The sequence below is a fragment of the Mus musculus genome, chromosome 12 (assembly GCF_000001635.26).
Source record: "Mus musculus strain C57BL/6J chromosome 12, GRCm38.p6 C57BL/6J".
NCBI classification, from domain to species: domain Eukaryota; kingdom Metazoa; phylum Chordata; class Mammalia; order Rodentia; family Muridae; genus Mus; species Mus musculus.
Genome location: NC_000078.6, coordinates 53294067 through 53317554, shown reverse-complemented (window position 1 = coordinate 53317554; position 23488 = coordinate 53294067). Strand labels below are relative to the sequence as shown.

The 23488-nt window shown below is 42.2% G+C and overlaps 1 protein-coding gene and 2 long non-coding RNA genes across 22 annotated transcripts in view; 1 reads left to right on the top strand and 2 right to left on the bottom strand.

Annotated features, from left to right (window-relative positions):
• Npas3 (neuronal PAS domain protein 3) overlaps positions 1–23488 on the bottom strand; it is an 824148-nt gene that overhangs the window by 754619 nt on the left and 46041 nt on the right. The window lies entirely within an intron of this gene.
• On the top strand, positions 416–18831 carry 1700030L22Rik. Of its 2 annotated transcripts, none has more exons than XR_003950182.1 (2): positions 416–13389; positions 13783–18831. It is a non-coding gene; the product is annotated as an RIKEN cDNA 1700030L22 gene (long non-coding RNA). The 2 variants fall into 2 exon arrangements; XR_381601.4 differs by having other exon boundaries at positions 416–7991; positions 13783–14206.
• Gm51419 overlaps positions 10958–23488 on the bottom strand; it is a 53459-nt gene continuing 40928 nt past the window's right edge. Inside the window, exon 2 of the long non-coding RNA XR_003950183.1 lies at positions 10958–23437. This is a non-coding gene — a long non-coding RNA (predicted gene, 51419). The remainder of the gene's footprint in view (positions 23438–23488) is intronic.

Genomic DNA, 23488 nt, shown 5'->3' with positions numbered 1-23488 from the left:
TTAAATTGAATCACAGTTTCTTTCTGAGAGAAGAGCAAATCCCTTACTGTAAGTACTTCTAACCAGTCCTTGAGCCAAGAATTGCTCATAATCCTCTGCCACAATCCAGTTTTCTGATTAAAACCTCTACTTTATACTCTGATTTCCAAAGAACTGTTAAAACCTATATCCACCCTTCTTTTTATTGGTCAAATATTAGTTTATGTTTTACTTATTTTCATCTTCTTTTTACTGGCTGTAATTCCCACTGTAAAGCCATCTTTGCTTTAGCATTGAATCTTCAGTCAACCTCCTTCTTCCCAGTACCCCAAACTAGAAAAACAGATGAAGACATTATATGCGATGCTTCACCTTGCAAGAGTCTGAATTTCAGAAATACAATCCAGGACTTTTCTCACCATCTTCCTTCTGAATTTATCAACAAGCAGGTACAGAGGTTTCACAGAGCAACGCTGAAATCTCTGCCTTCAGGATGTGTGTGCTTCTCACAACTACTCTGATCAACTCACTGTTTCCTTCCCTGTCTATTAGAGACCACTGCAGGTCTGGATTACAAGCTCCCCTGAGACACTCAGCACTTGTGAGGACTCCTTAGTGTCAACAAACACAGTGGGGGCGGGGGGAGACACCAGCCTGTGCTGCAGGGAGCAGCCCAGACTGCTGCACCACTCTACTGGGCAGAGGTGCCCCTTTATATAGAAAATCAAAAGCCTGTATTCACCAACCTCTGGAGGGTCACTGGTAATTGCCTGCTACTGCTCTATTATTCTTTGAATACTGGTTTCATAATTTTCTCTGTTCAAAAATCATGTGTTTTATTGGCATATAATATTGGTATATACATTCTGATCAGAATAATTAGAAACAATGCAGTGCTTTGTGTGTGTTTGTGTGTGTGTGTGTGTGTGTGTGTGTGTGTGTGTACAGATGTTTGGTGATCAACTTTGAAAAAAACAGACAAAATAATTTTGAATGAAAATAAAATGGAGTAGCTTCTCAATAAATATGAACCAGTTACCATAGAGATAGATAGATAGATAGATAGATAGATAGATAGATAGATAAACATTAAAATGAACCTAATATAGGATATACAAAATTATCCAAATAATAAAAAAATGAAAGTTATTTTCAAAAACACCCAAAAAACAAAACACCAAAATCTAGGAGTAAGTGTCATAACTCAAGAGGTTAAAATAGGAAAATTGTTTCACAGTTGAACAGGTTTAGTTATTTACAAAGAACAAGCCTGACATACTATTATTCCTATACATTAAGCTTTTGGCCTATATGGTTGAATAATATCCTATGTGGAGTTATAGAGATGATAATGGTGACTTTTCACACCAGTTTGTGATCATCATTTTAAGATTAGGTCCAAAGAAAATTAGATCCAATGAATGGTATCTAAATTTTTATTATAATTTGAGTGGATATTTTTAATTGGCAACACTAATTATACACACATACATCTCTCTATAGCTATGTTTTTATATTGGCACAAAAAACACAATATTATAGAAACATAAACTCTATTCTCTCATATGTTGCCTGTATCTCCATCATAATGTGCATCTCATTATCTTGCCCTAAATGACATAACAGTGCGCATTTTAATATTAACTCAAAGACATTTCTATCTCTTTGCCTATCCTAAACGAGACTGTGACTTTTTTTAATACATGCTTTTTAACTGGCATCTGTCTCCCAGAGGACGGGAAGATAACACGACTAGTCCTGCAGGGAAGCTTCAGGTGATCTTTCTTGAGACTCCTCTTCACCAGTTGTACGTATAGAAAAAACCTTGAAACTGGTTTTATTTACAGTTTGAGCTTATTGTGACAGTTTCAGGCTGTTGTCGCCTTGGAAACAGGATGACAACAATTCTGAGGGACAGCTGGACAATGCACACTTTCACGCATAGTCCTCTCTCTTGATTTGTCTGAGGCAAATGTAGTAAGTGGGGGAAAAAATCTGTTCAGATATACAGAAGGCAGTGTCTTTTCATGAAAAACAAAAACATCAAAGCCATTTTAAAGTATGAAACTTTATCCATGATGTGATACACAATTATACACTCTGCAACTCTACCTTGATGCAAAAAAATCACATCAGGTAAATTTTTTAAAAACAACATATTAAGATCATTGAGCAGAGTTAAAGCACATTTTAAAAATATAAATGTATCTTAAAAACTAGGAAATTATCACCAATTTTAAGTGGTCATATTTTTTGAGGTAGGATAGTAGGTATTTTTAACCTTTATATTTCTACGTACTATGTTACATATATAGGATAGCTATTTGATATTTATAATCAAAAAGGCAGTAAACTATTAACATCTTAAATCTGACTTTAAACTCATTATCATAAAACAAAAGCAATTACAAGAATCAATAGTTATGATTCCGAATCCCATGTGAGACATTTTTATAGGTCTAGCTAACTCTCCAATACCTATAGAGAGCAATTGTGAACATTCATTAACTACAGAAACACAAAGATCTCCAGGTTTAAGAGGCCTGTGTATTCATGACATGACAACGAACAGCTATATTCACTGGATGAGGAAACAATAGCACATGTGTTCTTCAGGTACAAGGGATAGGACCGAAGGATAACATGCCGTTCCTGCCCATGGAAGTGGTGTGCTGTAGGCAAGAAGGCAGCCATCCTATGAGTACACTACTCAGCCCCTCTGCTGACACACAGTGACGGGCAGTGTAGTCAGAAAGCCCACCTGTCCTCTCTTCTCTAACAGTACTGGGAACCTCCACTTTTGATACTAGTCAGGTTTGGTCTGAGTTTTAATTCATTCAATAACACTGATGACTGTCTCCATATGTAGTATATGCTCATAAAAGGATACAGCTTTGAGGATGAAAATATTATATATTTTCCCTGGCAGTTCAGTTTTAAGATTCTAGTGGAGTCTTAAGTCAAAAAGTTAAAGTTGACCCCTCAGCTACTAGGCAAATGTGTCTTACCTTGCAAGAAGAACAGAGCACAGTGTTTAGTGAGTTGGTAGTTCTTGTTCAACTTTGTAAAGCACAGCTTACCTTCAAGGAATCCAATATTAAAGGGTGGTTACTTTGAGTGGATGCCAACCAAGGCCTTGGCTTCATGCAAGAACAGGTCTTAGTTCTCTTCTACATTGCATTCCCTGCTGAAGTTGCCACATAGACGAGCGAGCCATTGAAACCTACACCAGGTGGTCATAAAATACACAGCATTTTTGAATCACTAATAAAGTCTCTTAAATTCTCATGTGATTATTCTGTGTAGAGATGTAGGAGAGAGGCCTGGGATGGAAGGATAAAAGGGAATGAAGGCCAAGATGGCACAGCTTCCCACCAACCTGAACAGGGCAACCTGCAGCCAGGAATGGATTCCTGTAGACAGTTTCACTCGGCGACTTGGACCTGCTGCTTGGATAGTAATGGAGGAAAGAAAAAATAAAAACTCTAAGAGAAAAAAAGGTCAAAAGACCTTTCTAACACAGAAACCTGAAGCCTCCATTCATCTTTTCAACAAATAAAAAGTAGACCTCAGACAGGCTGCCTCAACTCCCATAGCCTGCTATGCATGACAGGTAACAAACACGGACATAGGCAACGGGTACAAACCAAAGTGAAGGAGAAGAACATGAGCGTGTCTGGCTTATAACTGAGTTAGTCCCTAAGCAGACACAGGGCATGAAGATTCTAGCCTATGGGAAGACCAGGCAGGAAAGGCCAGCTCTGCTTAGGAACCTATGGCTTCCTGCCATTTATAAATATAGCCCTTCCCACACGAACAGGAGCAAAGATATTTCAACAGAATATTGCTGTGGTCATTTCTCAATTTAACTCCTGAAACAAAGTTGCTGTAGCTTTGGGGAACTACTGCCATTTATCCAAGGGCGATGTCCACACAGCTAAAAGTTCCAGGAAGGTAAGAGGACAAGTCTCACATCTACTTCCTGGTCATGATCTACCTCATCAGACGAGTTCCCCAGGCTGAATGCGAACAGAGAGGCTCGTGCTGAACGGCAACATTTCCCTCTACCAGTGCAAAGTAGCATGAATGGAGACATTTCCCTCTACCAACCAGTGCAAGGTAGCATGGATCCAACTGAACAAAGGCCCAGCCCATTAACCAAACTGGGTTTTAATGATCAGATGATTAGAACACCTCATTGATTGGGCTCTAAAATTTTATTGAACATCTTCTATTTGCCTGACGGTGTTCCGTGTCTCAGGCAATCCACACAGGACAACTGTTAGCCCCACTTGCTGATGAGACAGCGGAATTACAAGAATGAATGCAGCAGCGATCCCGATGGATCATGATGACAGGCACCTGCATCTTAGGATGGAAGAAAGTAGGCAGGAGGTTTCTAGCATCCGACCAGTCTGACCTTGGGAAGTCTTTCCTTTGGGAAGAGAGAGCAAGCATTTTTGCTCTGCCTTGAAACTTAGCAGCTACACATTCTTCGGCAAATTACATTCTCTCTCTAAACCTAATTTCTTTACCTTTACATGAAGAGAAAGAACTTTTCCATGTTCCTATGGTCCAGGACTTAGTGAGGATGGAAAAGATAAGGATGTAAAACAGTACCTGGTCCAGCTTAGAGCCCATGCTCAGAAAGCATGGCCCTGGCACCACGCTAGTGTTACACTGGAATTGTGCCCTGCTAATACTCCATGTCCACTAAGCCCCCGCGGTAGCATTGCTGTTGCTGCCAGAGGCATCTCACACCATGCTACCTTCCTCTTCCAAAGACAGGCTGGAGCTGCTCTGACTCTCACAACCCCCCCCCCAACCCCACACCAGCACCACTGTGAACTCTAACCTCTCCCACTAGTGCAGACTAGGCACTTGGGTACAAATCAAGATGCAGCTCTCCTAAGACTGACGTCAGCTGGCAGCCACAGGCCACTGTGCCCCTCTGGTACTTTCCTATAAGCGAATTTGTAGCTGAGCGTTTTAACATGGAAGGCTTGCGGTGTCCGTTGTCTTTGGTGTTCTACTCTTTCAGGAAAGGAGTCATTATCCATACTTCTTTTATTATCTTTTACTATTTTAATAACTGGGGGGGGGGGGTTGATAACAGATCTCCAATCATGCTTGCTACCTTGAAAACCCAGTCTCTTCAGGTGTAAGTCAGTCTGTTTGCCTCGCTATCCATTCTAGGTCTGAACTCACATGTTCTATCCGGTTACGACAGTCACATTTCTTAAAGCGCTGTGACTGCCAAGCTAAGGTACACCGGTGTCAGAGCCTTACTGATTTCTCTTGAGATGGTAGCACCGTACAAAACCACTTTCCCCGGCACAACGTGACAGCCACGCAGGTGAAAATTCCCGAGGTTGGACCGACTATAACACTAACATGTATAACACTGACATGCAACTCATAAATCACCGACCATGGGGGGGGGGCGTGGGGGGCAAGCTGCTGCTTCTGCTAAGTTATTGAGTTTCTAAACTTTCACAGTGTTCGAAGAGTTTCTGTAGATTCAAGGCCTATGCAATAAATAAATCACATGCCCATTTTCAGGAACTGGAAATCTCAGCTAGATTTTACTTCCTACAAAACCCTCAAAATGATAAGTGACTATAAATTTCATGTGCTATAATCTTAAATTTAAAACTTTGAAGTCCTCATTCTTTATATTCCTTCAGAAGAAGAAGGGTCTAACTTTTTTGTATGTCAGTAACTAATGTCTTGTTAAAACTTGTGGTTTTCCATTCTTTAGGCCTGTCTGACAGATTACCTCTGTCAGATAATCACTTAATTTATCAGTAGGTTTCCCTACAGCTTTTTTTTTTTTGTAAATGTATACACATATATTTGTGGACACTCAGATGATTGTAACTTGTGTGTTTAGCATGAATGGTGTCATGTTGTATGGGCCATTCTACAACTTGCTTTAAGGTTTATTCTTAATTATGTGTAGATGTGTCCGTCTACGGGTCCACAGTGCACGTAGGTGCCTAGAGGCCAGAGGCATCCAATACTCTGGAACTGGGATACAGATGGAGGTGAAGTGGGTGCTGGGAACTAAATTCTAGTTCTTCAGAAGAGCACTAAGTGCTCTTAGCCACAGAGCCATCTCCTCAGCTCCTATGAGTTACTTTTAATCCCTTAATAAATGTCCTTGTCCATGAAAAAAGTGGGTAGCTTATTCCTAATAACTGCCGATTTCAACGCATTGCCTTGACTCAGTTCCTTAGCATTTGTCTCTTCCCGCTTTCTGGTTTTACAAGGGCTGTCCTGTGATCAACCTTCCTGGTGTTTGCTTTTGTTCTCCATTCTTCCACTATTAGGAAGTCCTTTAATTATGCATACATCTTGATTTATAACTCTTCAATACATGGTTTAATACAAGATACTTCTGGCTGCTAAACTAGAATAAATTTTAGCTATGTTTTCCACCTATGTTATACTTAGAGGTCTTTTCTCGGGCACAACAAGGATCAACAAATAAGAACCAAAGGCCAATTCTACTAATTTCTTCTGCTTTCTGTGAACATAACCCATGCCCACTCCTTTACATAGGGTGGGGGCTGCCCCTGCACTGCTAAACAGCTGGAACAGAGCCCACACGGGCCACAAAGCAGGAAAGGCCACCAATCCAAGGAAGCCTGCTCCCCTCTACAACAGGAAATAGTCACCCCAGAACACTTCTGTCTCTACAAAAAGCAGGTTAAAACGCCAGTAATTTTTATTTTAACTCAAGGTGTATAGTCATATGGGCTTCTAAAAAGCAAACCAAAGATGCATACCAATTGAAAAACACAATATTTCTTTTAAATTCTACAATTGAGTCTATGTGACTTAATGTCATATCTACTCTGGCTACTTTATAATTTGGGGAGATAACTGAATGAATACATTAGGGATTCTCCTTAAACAGCAGTGTGTCCTTCAGCCTGATTAGTAATTTAGGCTATGATTTTTCAAAAAAAAATTTTGAGATGTGAAGCAAGAATATAGAATGAGGCAACTGGAGAGATAAGTGAGTGGCAGGCTTCTGGTGTCTCTGCATCCATCAGCGTCTGGGATGCTTGCCTCGGATGCTAGCAGAATCCTTCTTGGTCCCCATGTGAAATTCCTATTGTACTGAGGGACTCACAGTAGCACCTCCATTCACTTAAAATCAGTACAATGCTATCAGTACAAATTCTATCACTTTATATTGCACTGACTACAAGATTTATTTATGATAAAATTGGAGAATAGGTGTCAATGCATAACAACAACAAAAAAGGTCATGTGACCTTACCTCTCCATACTCCCATATAATACACTGGCATTGACACTTGTTAGTAGATTCTTTTACCTATCTAAACAATGTGAGAAGACTTGGTACAGCCATACATAATTATTAAATTCCTAAAATATTTCATTATTTTCTACTGGACCTGTCAGGTTATAACAGAGTTCTATTACAGGGAACAGTCATTGTCTCATGTCCGTGTTGAAGTTTTTCACCTGTCCTCCTTGCTAAGCGCTATACAAACTGTAAAGAGCATCCTAAATATTGAACAATAGCCAGACCTAGGCTTCCCATTTAATTCTCCCCTAAAAAGACAAAGAATGGATAAATGAGTTCTGTTTGTTCAAAAATAATAGTGATAATAATTATTTTTCAGTCATCTATAGAATGCCTATCAGAAGAGTTCTAGAGACCTCCTTGGTGACCTGGCAACCTCTCTCGGGTGACAACACTGCAGCAGGCCACAGTTACCCTTCTCCTGTCAACTCTGCTTTAATGAAACTCATACATTAAGTTTGATGATGGTGCTGTTGTATAAGAACAATGAAGAGGAGGAAAAGATGAAGAACTACTTTTCCTATCAAAGCCTTGGAACAAAGTGAATACTTATGTAATGGCCCTAATGCTGTATACAATGTTCTACAAATTATAACCACAAATTCTATGCTCACTCTTATTGTGTCCAGCCCACTCTACTTCCCGGACCTGATTTTGGAGTTGTGAGTTGGTAAGTTAAGAAGGGAAGAGGTAGGGGCCACTAAGTTGAAAGGGAGGATTAACAGTCAGCCTAAACCAAAGACACAAAGGAGACAACGGAGATGAGAAACGATGCGGGATCCTGCCAGACATTTGAGGTCAGCATCCTTGCTTCTACACCCTCTTTTTGGCCAACCAGTCTGAGAGAAGTTTCATGTTTTCAAGTACAGCTGTTAGGATTAAGTGCTAAGGGCTAGGGTCAGAGTTCTTGTGAGAAGACTAATGTTGTAACCATAAGGACACCGGTTGGTAACATGAAGCCAGGGTACAGGAAAAATGAAACATCTAAATTGCCAACAGAGACTCTGAAGAGCTAGAGGCTAGATTTTAGAGGCTAGATTTAAAACCATGGCAAATGTTTCTGGATTCTGAAGACTCTAGAAACAAAAGGACGTTCTGAGGCAGCTGCTTTAAGACTTTAAAGAGACTCTTCAGCCCAGAAAGTTTTGGCTCTCCTTCTGACCCTAGTCTGCCAGGTCCTTCCCTCTGTCCTCGGGGCCAGACTGTTCCAGTTTGAATTTCTTCAGGTGAAATACCTTGTCTGTTTGGGGTTCCAAGTTACTCATCGGCGGAGGGGACCCTATACCCAAACCAACTTCTCAAGTTATCATCAGCTAGTTGTTGAGGGTCTGTGGTGCTATCTGATTATCCTTCCCAGTATTCACACAAGCTGTACCAAGGGAGAAAAGAAAACATGCGCTAAAAGTCTCATCACAATTACTATCCAGCCAACACCTGGCTGCTGCCTTGCCTACATGCCAGGCACTTCACATTTATTAATTCATGCAATCCTCACACAACCTTAAGAACAAAGGCACTGTGCCCACTATAGCTAGAAAAATGAGGTTGAACAATTTTCCTAAGTAATATGTTGGACTGCAGGATGACATGACCAGGATCCCGAGCAGAGTGGTTAACGTCAGGACATCATCCACCTAACCACACCACTATACCACATCTCTTAAGCTGCCTTGCCTGTAATGTCAGGGTGGGCAAGGTCTTAAAACTAGCTGTCATGGTCAACTTTAAGAAACCACAGCGGCATGAATTTTAACTTCAGTTAAGCATCCACACTATCCAGTGTTCTTGACTTGGAAATTAAAACGCAAGAGACAATGCTCAGAGCTTCCCCGTAGCCCTATGAAGCAAGTAATAATCTGAAGTCTTTCAACTGCTACGCAGCTTACACTACAAACATCTAACTTGGATTTCCTCAAAATCAAAAACACCTGCATATATTCAAGGAAGAGCTCTCATGATGGTGTTACATTCCTTTCTGAGAGCTTCATTTAGACACCTTCCAGAGCTTCCCTTCATGGGCACAGAAAATCTTAAACTGTCTCTATTTGATTGTGCTTGCCCAGGGCATTAAGTCCAATCCACCACGTCTCACCTCAGTAACTCCACACAGACCAGACGATTCCTGCAGTCAGCTTCCCCGAGGGGTTTGTTAAGTTTCACATGCATTTAGTCCTGCAGCTGCCCTGCTCAAGTTGATAAACTTGTAGCTAAATTCTTTCTGCAGCAATGCGCTGCTGGGCTTATGTTTTTTTATCACCAGGAGAATAAATACTGCAAAAGAAGCTGTTACTATGTGTTAGTGTTATCCATTAGTTTTTAGCATAATTGAGCTTACACTGCAATTTCTCAGTAACTGATAAGTATATTTTGTGGATGTGGTTAAAAGGTGACAAGAATTAAAAAGGGCTAATACTTAAATGTATTTTATAGCAAGAAAAGGAAGGAATTTTGATGCATTACAAAGAGCAACAAAATGAAGCAGAAATTATGGATGGAATTTCATTTTTATTAAAATTCTGAAGTTACTATGACACACCTAGACAGAACTCTTTTAAAAGGAGCCACCACACACACACATTCTCTACTCTCATCCTGTTCCTTACACAGAGAGTTTGAATGATTTGCCAAGGTCACTAGCACCAATGACAATGGTCAGGGCTAGATCATTGGTCTCCTAATTGTAATCAGCGCTCTGTGAAACATGGTCCAGCCAATAGCAATAAAACATCTGCATCCACAAGTGCTGCTGACATCTGAAACCCAATGCATATTACATCAACACACTGTAGCCATTCAAGACACCACTCGTTTCAGTGTCACCAACAATATCACACAATACCAACTGTTATCAGAATTGGTGGGAGTTACCACCTCCCTGCAGTCTGCTTGTAACATAAGTTCTGTTGTTTTTTTTAATAGAATGTCTGCTATATGGTCTTTAACAATATCACACATATGGGATTTATCCTGACCATATACACCCAAAACTCCCCAGTCCTACTCCCCTGGGGAACCCCCAAACCATCCCCCTTTGCCTTTCACTTCCTCTCTATTTGTTATTTTCTTTCTCTTCATAGTCCATGGGGTCCTGTTGGGATACAAACAGCCTTCTTGGCTTAATCTTGTGGGGGTCTTGTGCAGGTAACCAGAGCTGTGGGTTCAGGAGTGCCATGGACACATTGTGTCCAGAAGACAGTATTTCCAGGCATATCTCCTATTCTCTGGCTCTTACATTCTTTCTGTGCTCTCTACTGTGTGAGTGTGTTCTTTGTGGGGAGGGGGAGAATGCAGGTGTTCTAGCTATCGTTTACTTTAATACCCTGCTTCTCTCCACTAGAAAGCCTTTCTGGAACCTTCTCTTGCTTCAGTGTTGTACCTTCCCCAATTCTACAAGGCACAAAGCCACTGACTGGTCCTGTACAAGCTTGCCTGCTGCCTTCACTCAGTCCCTAACAACTTGTATGTGTCTATTTATAGCCTGTCAGAAGCCTACACAAAACCCAAACATTCTTGTAATTTTTGATTCCTCTTCTCAGAAGTCATCAATGACTCCCAACTGCCTCTTGAGTCAAATGAAAACATCTATCCCAATGATTATCTTCACTCCTAAGTACCTTCATCATTACTCAATGCATCTTTTTTTTTTCAGCATGTATTTGCTGAGTAATCATCTTGTGCCTAGTTACATGCTCTACCCTGTGAGAAGTTATAAGATCTATGTCACACTCCCTGCCCTTACCGATCTTAACAATCAATGTGGAAAGACAAAACATGCACACAGCAAACATTTTTATAGCAAGAAAGGCTGCACATGACTATGTACCAGGGGCTCTACGAAACATACATCAATGTTTATCAAAGGCTACGGTGCTTGTATAAGCCATGGAAGCTCTAGAAAGGCTGGGATAACCCATGCTCTAGAAGTGTGTATGTCTAGGGTAGGAATTGGCTTCCTCTATACTCAGAGACAGAAGTAAAAAGTCTCCCTGGCCTAGAGCCTTCTTGGGGCTAGTAATTAGAACTGCGACTGGGAAAGAGGCAGACATAGAATAATAATGATTCTTTAACAGTACACTATGGTACTTGGAACTGCTCACACAAAGGGGAGGAAAGAGTTACTGAAAACATGGCAAGGACAAAGTGACTGCTTACCATGGAACAATATTCAGCATGGAACTTTAGGTAGGAATTATTATTATAATAAAATCATTTTTAAACCAGTGCAATTATCAGGAGATTACTTTGTTAGTGGCCACTGACAAAATCATCTACACACAGAAGAAGGAATGAAGCAGAGGCCAAGAAGATATGCTGCAGGTGCCTGGTAAATACAAAAATGAAAGAGAAATTTTGACTAGAGTATCACGCTATGGTAATAAAAGACAAAGCATCTTATTTTTTAAAATGAAGCCAGGAAGGAGTAGGTATGGAGACTGTTGATGACAGGGCAGACTGCAGAGATGAGCCTAACGTGCAGGTGGAAAATGAGGATATAGTCTACATTTGTAAGACCCTAACAAAACTGCTACCAAGGGGGTGCTCTGTGTTTTACAGAGCCATGCTCCTTCCTGCACAGAACCCAACTCCATTGTACCCCAGCCCTTGGTTGGTGTTGCAGCCAAGAGGCTAAGTTCTCCAGTTGGTATGCTATGAGTAGGAATGCTTCCCTGTGAGGATTGCCTGTATCTCCCATGGACAAGACATTCAAGATGGCCCTTAGAAATACAGTGAGTTCAGTTGAAAGCTTGCCTGGGCTACATGAGACCCTTTCTCAATATAAAGAGAAGAAAGAAAGAAAGAAAGAAAGAAAGAAAGAAAGAAAGAAAGAAAGAAAGAAAGAAAGAAAGAAAGGAGGGAGGGAGGGAGGGAGGAAAGGAGGGAGGGAGAGAGAGAGATAAAGGAAGGAAGGAAGGAAGGAAGGAAGGAAGGAAGGAAGGAAGAAAGAAAGGAAGGAGGGAGGGAGGAAAGGAGGGAGGGAGAGAGAGAGATAAAGGAAGGAAGGAAGGAAGGAAGGAAGGAAGGAAGGAAGAAAGAAAGAAAGAAAGAAAGAAAGAAAGAAAGAAAGAAAGGAAGGAAGGAAGGAAGAGGGAAGGGGGAGAGAGGGAGGGAGGAAGGAAGGAAGGAAGATGGATGGATGAGGGAGGGAGAAAGGAGGGAGGGAGAGAGGGAGAGAAGGAGGAACAGAAAAAAGGAGGGAAATAAATATAGAGGGAGGAACTTAGAACCTATAAGAAGATTCCTATCATCCAAGCCATCTGGATTGAATTTGGATGTTTGAACAACTACACTAAGTATAAGAAGTTGGTAGAGAGAGGTTGGGGAATATGATGCAAAAAGCACACAACTCTGATATCATTAAGTCATTGATACCCAGAATTGCTTGGTCAGCTATTAGCCTATTTTAATATGGTTGGTTTCCAAGAGAACTCTACAGCTCACAGAATCTCAGCTATTGCATTAAACCTTGCATCCGTGCCCTTCCCAATGCCTGGCCCCTTTGCTTTTGTTTGGTTGTTTTGTTTTGTTTTTCCATTCAGTCTACTTCCTAGAATGATTCCACTAAGCTGACCCTTGTTCTTCCTGGCTTTGTGCTTCTGCATCCAATTCACACAGGTAGCAGCCCCTGCCTCTCTGCAGCTGGCAACAGCCACAGCATCCATTTTCCTGTCCCCACAGCATCCGTGCAAATATCTCTATCCATCTGTAACTGGTTATGACTATGTTTTTATGTTTATTTCATCTGTTATCATGTATCTCCATTTATATCTGTTCCATTAGATTATAACCTCAATATGAACAAAGATTGTGCTTACTATTTCCTTTGTAATTTCCTACATGCCTCATATACTGCCCTACGCTGTCAGTGGTTCATAAACGCAACTAATTGAAGTTCAACCTTCTACTCAGATCTTTGCACTAGATGTGAAACCACTCAGAGTCTGTGTCTCAAACAAAATGCACACACAGTCTTGCATGGCGCTCTCCTTTATCGAGCAACATCAGGGAATGAGCTGGCCCAGAGAGTTAATCTTGCAATCAAATATACTGCAGCCAGAAGGAACACAGAGGTAAACAAAAATTGCACATTTAGTGTGCATTTGAGCCTGAAATGTTCTCCAGTAAATGGTATGTTGGTGATAGTTATTAAAATAGGTTTCAACTAGACGTTCAGCAGCAAATTCAATTAAATCTAGTTTACATTTATCTAACACAACTGGTAAAAATACTTCACATGTGGTGGGAGAGACATTCTCCAGACATCATTAAATCTGGTTGCTCCCAACACTCGTGAAATTCAACTCTATCCCAAGGCACCCCCACACCACCTCTACCCCCACCCCCAGTGCAGAGAGGGTCTCTCTCCTTTGTGTAGTAGGTCATTTACATATGTCAGTCACAGCATCTATCATATGAGATAGTAACTATGAGCATCTCTGTCTGCTCCCCCCATCCTGCTGCAGACACCTTGGGAACAACACTGAACCTCACTCACTCCTCGGCAAACCTCGGCGGCTGCATTACATCATTCTGAACACGGTCTCATCACTGGCCCTGAAAATCTGATCTAATGAAGCTTCAAGTACAGAGAAGAGGAGGAAGAAGGGGGAGGAAGAGGAGGAGAAGGAGGAGGAGCTAAGAAAATATAATGTTATTAATTAACAGAGTGGCCCGCACAAATAATCTTTAAAAGTGTATATGTGGTGTACATATGCATAAGCATCCACCTGTGTCTGCATTGGTATATGTCCATGTGCATGTATGTGTTCATGTGCACGTGAGGCTAGAGGTCAATGCTAAGTGTATTCCTCTGTTGCACTCCACCTTGCTTTGTGAGATGGGGTAGCTCAATAAACCTAGAGTCTTCAATTTGGGCTTGTCAGCAAACCACATGGATCACCTGTCTCTGCCTCCTAGTGTCAGGATCACAGGCGTGTGCCATAATGCCTGGTGTTTTACACGGGTGCTGGGATTACACACTTAGGGCCTCATTCTTGCACAGTCAGCACTTGACTGACCAAGTCATCTCTTGACCCTCCCAAATATGGAATTTTGGGGGAATTTTTACCAAAGATAGAAAGACTTGCATTATTCCTCCTGAAAATATCAAAGGAGAATATTAGAAGGCTAATACATTGTATCCTCTTCCCTACAACCCCATGACCATGATCCTGTCTTTTTTCTTTTGTTCTATGTTTTCTTCCTCACCTGTACTCCACCTTACTTTCAGAAATGTAGTATCGCCCTGCAGTTTAACCAGGGATGTTTGAGTAACCACAGATATGCAACTATTAGTGGACTCTGGTGAGCTCCCCAGTGGGTTCCCATCTAAAGAACATGACTCCCCACTCCCCTGCGAGCCCCTTACTCGCTAATACCTTAGCAAGGATAGGTTCAGTTCCATAGACCCCTTCCCCATCTGTACTGGCTATTTTTGTGTCAACTTGACACAGGCTGGATTTATCACAGAGAAAGGAGCTTCAGTTGGAGAACTGCCTCCATGAGATCCGGCTGTAAGGCATTTTCTCAATTAGTGACCAAGGGAGGAGGTCCCCCTTGTGGGTGGTGCCATCTCTGGGCTGGTAGTCTTGGGCTCTATAAGAGAGCAGGCTGAGCAAGCTAGGGGAAGCAAGCCAGTAAAGAACATCCCTCCATGGCTCTGCATCAGCTCCTGCTTTTTGACCTGTTTGAGTTCCAGTCCTGACTTCCTTGGTGATGAACAGCAGTATAGAAGTGTAAGCTGAATAAACCCTTTCCTCTCCAACCTGTTTCTTGGTCGTGATGTTTGTGCAGGAATAGAAACCCTGACTAAGACATCATCCATGACTAGCAATTGACTGGTTCAGTCTGTGTAGGCCCAGGGCAGGCAACCACAGCTGCTGTGGGTTCTTGATTGCATTGGTGAAGCCATGCCCAGACAATAGTATTGCACAGCTGTTCTTCCCTTCTTCCAGCTGCTACATTCTTTCCACTCCCCTTCTGCAATGTTGCCAACCTTAGAGGGCATGGGATCGTGGGATCGAAGTCCTCTTTAGGACTAGCACCCTTCCTTATTCTTAGTACTTTGAGCAATCAGATGTTGGAGGGAGATGAGAAACTGTGCAACATAAGAGTAATCAGAGTACATTTTGATACATATATACATGTAGGAAATTGTCCAAGAAGAAATTTATTTTGTATAAATAAGTACTTGGTACTGGGTAAAATACAAACAGAAATCATCCCTCCCCATTATCCAACCACAATCTTGCCTTACTTGTACATGAAATGGGTACAATGTGGTTCTTTTTCTTTTTTCAACAAGAATTTTTCTACCAAAATCCAAATAGAAATATCAATATTTTGATAGCTCACATATAAAAAGAACTCTATTGAAATTATAATAAATTGAAAAGTCCTTATGCCTCTCACAAAACACAAATGTATACTGGCTAATTATTTACAAACCCAGCTATGTGACATTAAAAAAAAAACAAAAACAAAAACAAAAAAACATAACACTGGTTGCAACTCCAATCTAATTCCACATAGCACTCATACTGAAAATCTGAAAATCAAGATGTGGCCAGGTGCAACTGGAAAATTTTTTTTTAACCACAATCAATTTATAACTGAAGAAGTAAAAATTACTGCTTAAGACAGAAAATTATTATTTAAAAGCTAAGTGTAGTCATCCATCACACTCATTGCAGGGTGTGGGGCGTGCAGAAAGACGTGGGTTACAGACGGTCCACTCTCTGAGCACCAGCTATGATGGGCAGGAGAGAAAGGCTCCAGGACTGTTGCTCCCATGGGCAGAAAATGGAATGGGAGGGGCTACCTTCCAGGGGAGCTGACACTCAGGGTCTGTCTCAGAGTGTGGCTGGACTTACCAAGACAGACAGACTGAGCATCTTGAGGCAAAGCTGGGTGCAGTAAAAGACATAAATTATCTCACAGGAGCAGCAATTCCCATAGGTAGAGAAGGCAAGGGAGAAAGAAGAGCAGCCACAGCCAGAAGGTGGGAGCTAAGGCTTAACCAGCTTGCACAGGACTTCCTGAGAAGCTAGAGACCTGGAGTTCCATCTGTACACAAGGGGGAGCCAGCGAAAGGTTGCTTGGCTTGTGTAAGTAACTACAGCAAACTCCACCAAACAGAAACCTTTCCTTCTAAAGTGAACAGGGCAGTATGCAGCATCACTAACTGGGGAATGAACCTGGAACCAGAATCTTGGCATCCTCCAACCGGAAACCCTGTCCTCATGGAAACAACTGCATGGTCACCTAGCAACCAGCAACCTGAGTTATAAAGTTCTGGGGTGTATGTGTGTGTGTGTATCGTGAACATTTCATAGAAGTAGAGTGATACAACCACTTTGTTTGCTTTCCTAACTTAACACCGATATTTGTATCAGTACTGATTTTTAATGACTAAATAATATTCTATTGTATGCAGATAACACACTCTTTATTCATCTGGTGGTGGAATTTGTGCTTTTTTTTTTAACATTTGTCTATTGTAAATAGTTCTGCTTTGTAACATATGTATTTGTCTAAGTCTAAACTTTTTACCTACCAGTGAAAGTTCTGGATAATATGGAAATTCGGTTTTATTTTTTATAAACCACTAAATGGCCTGCTACACTGGATTTGAAACCCTTTTGCATTCTCTGTAGTGTGCGTTCCTAAGCAGGTGATGACTGAAAAGAATGAGGTAGTTAAGTGGCCACTCAAGATGTCTAGATGAACGACGGCCACACTGAGCCAGGACCAGGGAGTGGGATACAGGGACATGCAAAATGAAGAACACATAGAGACAGGAACTGCAGGAAAAGAAGAGTCAGAAATGGCCTGAGGCTTCCAGCTATAGTGGTTCAATCATTCAGGAAGTTAGAGCACAGAACAAGAAGTTACAAGGGCTGATTTGGAAAAACAGCATATCTTAAAGATGATCACTGGGCCATGAGGAGTCTCGGGCATGTGATGAGGAGGAGTTCCAGGTTTACCAGGGATTAAGACAATGAGGGAGGCTGAAGATGTGCAGTACAGAGCAGCTGAGTAGGGGAGACTTAGAACGAGATAACGGGCCCCAGATGGCAGTTGAGAGAAACTTGCAAGCAGTGCAAGGTAAATTGTGATCAGAGAATGAGAGGGATTGCAGGAGAGCTGTGGCTGAGTTTATAAGAACCAAAAACAAGATGGATGGGTTATTTATTGGAACCTCCTCTAGACAGGCTGGGTGCTAAGTCATGGTTAGTGTCTCCATGAGCAAAGCACTCAACAGAACTCCTCTCGTTTAGACTGCCACGCTCTGAAGCCTCTCTATGAACGCCATGTTTACAAGTATCATCAGCTTTTCCCTAGGGGAGTTGTGCACGGCATTATTTCTCATTTCTGGTTATATTGTGAGACTTAGGCAAGTCAACTTGCTGAACGCTCCGTGCTTGTGCTGGCAGTGAGGCTCGGGGCTGCTCCTCTGCTGTCCCAGCCAGGCTTCCTTCTGAAACTGCCTTCCTTGCTTCCGTCTTCTGTAAGGCATTTCCTGGGGGCTGCTTCTGGTAAAGACAGGATCCCAATTCAAGGAATCCAATGTACTTAGATATTTAAAGTATAACTATGAGCAGGACTATTCCATTCTTTTTATACTCAAGGTTCCAATACTACGTTGTCTTGTGGATTTCACTTACGGTTTTATAAAAACAGTTTATCCATTTACAATAACATCTTAACGAAGAAAAATATTTTGTTCTCTAATCGTTAGTTTACAAGGGTTTAGTATATTTAATTACTTTGGTTATGGGTCTGTTTGGTTTTTTTGTCTTTTGCTGAAGGATACGTGTGAGCAGTATTAGCCTCTCTTAATTTTCGTTAACACGGTATTAATTTAATAGGCGGGAAGTCAGTTGGCAAGTGTCTGTTCCGTTAGATGGAATAACAAGGTACCATGGAACGCCACGAGCATTTGCTTTCTTTTCTCAGCAGTGTACATTAAAATCCAACATAAGCATGTGTGTGAACAGTATTCACAGGGCTTGTGACACATTGTTTCACACAGATTGACACATCACTTCCTCTCCCGGCCCCCCCATCCACACCTGCCTCCCCTTCCTCCAGTGATCGCCAGACTGACTCCCATCACCTTTGAACTCGAAAAATCCCGAGGAGGGTTTCTCTGCAAATTTGCTGCTGCTTTTTCCCCGGGGCAGAAGGCAATTAATTCAACTTAAAAAATCCTCCTCTTCAAATTCCTTCTGGACTCCGATAAGCTAAAATCCTGTTTATGTAAACAAAAGTGCTTAATTAATCAGAGCATGTGATAATGCCAAAAGGAACTGGGAAGATTTCCTGCTACCATTTCAGACGTCACAATCGGACGGTGTGTGATGGGGCGTCCCTGAAGATGCCAGGTTCCTCCAAAAGGCAGCGGCATTAACTCTTCTAAGGCTTTTATTTCGCTTCAAACTATCTCACTGTAAATTACAAATGAAGCGCTGTACAAATTCATTAGAGAATGGCTCGTTTACGGTGGGAAATGAAAGCACAACCAGCAGAGGCCAGACCTTCTACCCTTTACACTGGAAAAGAAGCTTAACTTAGGCAGACACAAAATACAAAGTGGTGGCAAAAAGGCTCTTCCATCATATTTGACACTGGTGTGGAATGGAGTGGTTGTCTCTGGTACAAAAGTTTCTCGCTGTATGCAGTTGGCTATAATTCCTCTAGAGTTCTCGCCAGCTGAGGTCTTCCCACCCACAGAGCCGTGATTTTACAGTATTTGGCTACAATCCCTCATAGAACGACTCACTTCCTCAGATCTCCTGCCGCTGCTCTTCAGCAGTCTCCTTGAAAGTGTTCCTTTCATTTCCTTCTTAGAATCTGTTCTTGCTACTCTCAAACCTCTAGGACTTCTCAGTCACGACTAACCTACGTTCACTTTTCTTGCCTTTCACGTGAGCTCCAGTGCTGTTAGGGCCTGTGGGGTATTTCTACCTTATTAGGGAGACCCCAGTATAAATGCAATATGTCTCAGAGAATTGTAATTTACCTTTACAAACACACAGCCTGACCTCTGTATTTGATCAGCATCATCATCCCTCCGGTTACATAAAGCTTTGGACTCTTGCATCATCCTGAACGTAACCATAGTTTCATGTGTTGTTTTCTAAGTTGTCAGTATATATACCATTTATTTATCTGCGTCTGAAGTTTTAGGTCTTTAGTTTATGCCTTAATGTGGCTCAGCAAACATGGATGCCCTACCTCCTAGGCTCCCTACCTTCTCCCATACAGTACTGATAAAGCAAGTGTTACTATAACAATATCTCCACCACAAGCTTTGTATCAGGCAGAGAGCCAGCCATTGCCAATTATCTCCATGACTTCAGCTCTAGACACTGGCAGTACCTGGGAGCTAAACAGTGCCATCATCGGGAGATTAAATTTGCTTTGATGTTTCTACCATGACAATAGCATATCAGAGGTGAAATGGGTATCTGATAGGAACAGAATGGTCTCTAAGCCATCAAGATTTAAGAATTACTTGGTAACACACACACAAAAACCTATATGGTACAGAGATCCCTTAACTATAAGAATGATTCAGAACATGAAAACAACAAAGATAAAGACGGCACTGCCCCTCTATGCATGACTTGGGTAGGATCAGCCATAAGTTGCAACCTCTGAGGTCCCCGCTCCTAGTGTAGAGTCCACCTGAAGCTGGGAAGACCAGGCTACCGACAGTTATGCAGCTACCCTATTCTGACTTCACATTCGCTAGGCACCTTCAGAGTGCAATCCCAAATCTCCATGTTGGAAGAGAATGCCTGGGAATGGCTAAGACAAGGTCTACTGGCTGATTTTGTGTGTCTACTTGATACAAGCTGGAGTTATCACAGAGAAAGGAGCTTCAGTTAGGGAAATGCCTCCATGAGATCCAGCTGTAAGGCATTTTCTCAATTAGTGATCAAGGGGGAAAGGCCCCTTGTGGGTGGGACCATCCCTGGGCTGGAAGTCTTGGTTCTATAAGAGAGCAGGCTGAGCAAGCCAGGGGAGGCAAGGCAGTAAAGAACATCCCTCCATGGCCTCTGCATCAGCTCCTGCTTCCTGACCTGCTTGAGTTCCAGTCCTGACTTCCTTGGTGAGGAACAGCAGTATGGAAGAAAAGCTGAGTAAACCCTTTCCTCGCCAAGTGCTTCTTGGTCGTGATGTCTGTGCAGGAACAGAGACCCTGACTGAGACACAAGGGTTCTGTCTGTATGTCTGCACTTCTCACTGTAAACAAACAATGTGGCATTCTGATCTTCCCAGCCTCAGGAAAGTGGCTCAGGCAAGTCTATCCAAGAGAGACAGATCTGCGCTGTGAGTTCTGACATCTCACTTCCGAGTTGGCTAAGCTAACTAGCCGACTTAGATAGACTCCTATTACTAAGGCAAGGAGCACCAAATCCCTGTGAACCCCCCAAAGAGTGTTTATAACAAACCCCGAAGAGTATTTTATAATGCTAAATGTACGGAACAGCATTTACAGCCCAGATTGTTTTGAGTGAGCTGAGTGCCATAAATGAAGAAGTGATAAGTAACTATCCACCGATCAAAGGAATCCTTATTATTTGAGGAGCTGGAGGGGAGAATTCTACCTCCATTGGCTCCCCACCACCATCACAGGGATATAAACAAGGGTTTAAGGGCCAGTACCTCATCTAAATGCTTTGTATTTTAATCCCAGGGATTAATCCTCCAGTGAGTGTTGAGAAATTATCTCCCTAGTTTTAACTCTTTCCCTCCTCGAACTGGTAGCCTTGTACTGTTACAAAGACCTTCCAGCAGCAAGCAGCAAGGGTAGTGAGGAGAGAAGGCACTCTCGCTAATCAATTCTAAGAGTCCAGCGGAGCCACATTAACTTATTTGGAAATTTTTAAGCAACAAAATGAATTACTTCTGCTACTTCTAAATAATTAGAATGCTTCCTATTGTGCCTTATGGTTTTTAAAATAATTACAGCAAGTCAATAATAGTCATTTAAAATGTAATGAATTGATGGCTAATCTACGCATCCATTCAATCATTCAGCAAGCATTTGCTTATCGCATACATTCAATTATTTTCATACTCTGGATTAGTCTGCAAATATTTGGGTTTCTGCCATTTTGGGTTTCTAATGGGAGGCTTCAGTCTCTAAATATCCAAAGCGAGACTCATCACATCTTCTGGCATAAATCTGTCCATTTCCTTGCACTCCCCATGCCAGGGAACAGAAGCACAGTACAGAGTCAGACTCCCGTCTCACGGCCCCTGCCTGTCCTCCGCCCTTCACGTCCGGTGATTAATTGCTGTAGCTTTGCTTCCTGTTATCTGCCAAGCCTGTCTCCTTGCTCACTGTTCTGGACAGGGCACACTTCCTTCCCAGAGAGCTGCAGTGGCCCCGCACTGATGTCTCCTGTCTCTGACCACCCCTCCTTCCTGTCTCTTCTGTATTAGGAATGGAGTTATCTTGTTAAAGTCTATCCAGCTCTCTCACCACACACACACTGATCCTTCTAGTTCTTTTAGTTCAATTCAATTCATGAGCACAGTGATAAAAAAGTATAAAAGACCCAAATCCACTATGTGAAATGCAAGATTTAAAGACCGCTTTCCAGCCTCCCCTCCTGGGATTTGACCACGTGTATCCAGTCACAACAGCCTCTGTAGATTTCTCTATAACTTCCCCACCCCACCCCCGACCCCCCAGCTTCACTTTACAGATCCAGAGACTTCCCCAACTTCAATAGTCAAAGGGTGCCCTCACCCCTGACATCTGCTCCTGACTCCTAGGCTCACACAGTACCTCTAGCTACACATGACCAGGCCAGTGTATCACATTAGCAGCCAATGTTACTCTACACATTTGTCCGTCTTCACTTGGCCCTCCCACATTTAGGCAAGGAGATCCCAGATGTGCAGTGTCTCATCTGGTTACCTGCAATCTCTAGCCACCAGCTCAGTGTGTATTATACAGCAGGTGCTCAATCAATGCATGCAAATGACTACATGATAGGGAACCAGGGAATCACTACCTACAGGAAAATATAAATTGAAAGGCCTTGGGGAGCACAAATGTGGATTGTGGTAGATTAGAACGCAGAGAACTTTTATGTAACAGGAGTTCAGTAACGGCACGGTCAACAGAAGGGTGCGTATCGGCTCCATGTTGTTGCCACCATGCTTCCCTACTGATTGGTGGCATCTCAAGATGATGACACACCACTGTCTGTAACCTCCAGAGTCCTTGTAAGAAAAACATCACATAAATACAGATTTCACCAGTCTCCTCAGACAGTAACAGAGCAGCTGAAAGTCTGGATCCTCACCACGTCTGCGAGTCGCTACAGCCCCTCTGTTAGTACATTGCAATCCTTATTTCAAAGAGTCTATTTCTAAACCATTATCAGAATGAATTAGAGTTTATAATCTAACATTAAAGAAATGTAAGTGTTCTTTGAGAACTGGAAAAATCCAGTTTTACAGAGTGATGAAAAATCATCTTTGCAGTTACATCTCCACCTGGCTGTGGGGAATGCTCAACAAGGAAGGCTTCATTCTGATAACCAAAGTACCACATGCTATGAGAAACAATACAATGCCCAAAGGCTCTCTAATATACTTACGAAGACTGCAAACATTTGTAGAGGAAATAACTTGTAGTAAGACGACTAAGGAGTAGATGTCTACAAGCTGCAGGTCAGCTGGAGAATGTATCCGGAAACCTTGCTAAGGTATCCCCTTTACCCTCTACATCCACAAGTTCCTCCCATTGGGTTCTAATATCAGAACAGCTATGTCCATGTCCTCAATACAAAAGCATCAGTGGGCAAACCCCCAAGTCTGGTCTACTGTCTTCATGTTATTTCTAAATAGCCCCATGTCCTGAAAGCATATCTAAATATCACATGAAGGTTGACTTTCGACAGCTGTCATCAATTCCGAGGCATCCAGGTCTCGTTACGTGGGAAAACTCTTCCTTCTCACCAGCTCCCCTCTTCAACTCAGGAGCAGCATCCATGTGAACTGACATAGGACAGACGTCACCAGCTTGCCTCACCCACACTCAACCTATGAGGGCCAGCCATTACCATGTTCAGCCAATGAGGGCCAGCCCTCACTCATGCTCAGCCTATGAGGGCCGGCCCTCACCTACACTCAGCCTAT